Consider the following 1820-nt stretch of genomic DNA (forward strand, 5'->3'; position numbering starts at 1 on the left):
AGCGCCGCCGCGGCCGGAGGACCAGCGCCCCCGCGGCCGGAGGACCAGCGCCAAAGATACAAGAGGAACAAGTTGAACCACTCCGTTGAAATCGCTTATACTGAAGTGTCGTACGCAAAGGAGCCATTTTAGTAAGCAAACCCGCCGTTCGCTCTGCGTCTCGCAGTGTAATCAGTGTTTTGGGGGAACAGTATGTGTGATGATACCATTAAAATGCAGAATATATCTCATCTATCAATTCACAGATTTTTGTTATTTTTCTTTTTAAATGTTTCTGCAAGTTTCTGCCTACTAAAATGGCGTCATGACGTACGGTGCCTAGGATCGAGTGGTCTATCTTGTTCCTCTAGTATCTTTGACCAGCGCCGCTGCGGCCGGAGGACCAGCGCCCCCGCGGCGAAGAGGCAACTGTGTGCTGCTGAGGGCTTCACGCCCAGCATCTCGCTCCCTGGAGGCACGGAGACTGTACAATGTTAAACAATGTTTGCCAAAGCAATGCACGTGAAGGAAAGAGCCAGTGTCATTGCTAACATAGGGGGTGACACAGTGGCGCAGCTGATAGAGCCGCTGCCTCACAGCGCCAGGGATCCAGGTTCGATCCTGACCTAGGGTGCTGTCTGTGTGGAGTTTGTACGATCTCCCTGTGACCGTGTGGGTTTCCTCTGGGTGCTCTGGTTTCCTCCTACATCCCGAAGACGTGTGGGTTTGTAGATCAATTGGCCTCTGTACATTGTCCCAAACGTGTAGGGAGTGGATGAGAAAGTGGGATAACGTAGAACTAGTGTGAAAAGGTGATCGATGGTCGGCGTGGACTTGATGGGCAGAAGGGACAGTTTTCATGCCATATCTTTCAATCAATCATGTGAATGAAATGACAGCATGACATGTGTGAAAAGTACTGGGGATGCTCAGCGGGTCAGGTGGCATCTATGGGGAAAGATACAGAGCAAACGCATCAGGTCAATGTTTCCTCTGCACAACCTGTTGAGTATTCTTACTTCTAATTTCCAGAAACTGCAGTAATTCTGCAATTTATTGACATAAAATACATTTTTACAAAGAACAAAATAGTGTCAGCCTCTGAATTTGCTGCTTTGATTCTGACTTGAGCTGAAGGAATTTGCAAGTAAGAATTTCATTGTTCTAACTGGGACATGTGACAATAAAACACTCTTGACTCTACTCTCCAAACTGCTTCCATTCCCTGCATGTAACTTTTGAAAACACTGCTGCCTGTGTCCTAACTTGCTGGGCCCTAGCTGTGCTCGAGATTCCAGCACCTGCAGTTCCTTGGGTCACCTAACTTACACTGTTCAACTGGAAGTGTCCTGAACTAATTCTGCCACCACCATCATCTATTGTACAAGTGATGGCTCCCACTGATTGTCGCCGAAAGCTTGCACCCTTTTCAGGACGGATGATGACAGTGATGTAACATTTGAAGCACGAAAGAAGACTGTTCTGTTCAGCTGCGATGTTTCGGACCCGAAACGTCACCCATTCCTTCTCTCCAGAGATGCTGCCTGTCCCACGGAGTTACTCCAGCTTTTTGTGTCGCCCTTCTTCAGAGTGGTGAGGGGGGGACTGGAAAAAAAGAGGTGGGGGTAGGACAAAGCTTGGCAGGTGCTAGGTGGATAAAGGTGAGGGGAAGGGGGGTTGATTGGCAAATGGGTGTCAGAAAAAGAAGGAGGAGGAGTGAAATATGAAACTGGTGAGATGTAAGGGGAAGTGGAGGGGAAAGAGGGCGGCTAACAGGGAAATGGGGAACTCAGGGATGGGAGATGGAGGGGAGAGGAGCAGGGTGATGAAGAGGGGCGGGT

The sequence above is a fragment of the Rhinoraja longicauda genome, chromosome 26, assembly GCF_053455715.1.
Source record: "Rhinoraja longicauda isolate Sanriku21f chromosome 26, sRhiLon1.1, whole genome shotgun sequence".
NCBI classification, from domain to species: domain Eukaryota; kingdom Metazoa; phylum Chordata; class Chondrichthyes; order Rajiformes; family Arhynchobatidae; genus Rhinoraja; species Rhinoraja longicauda.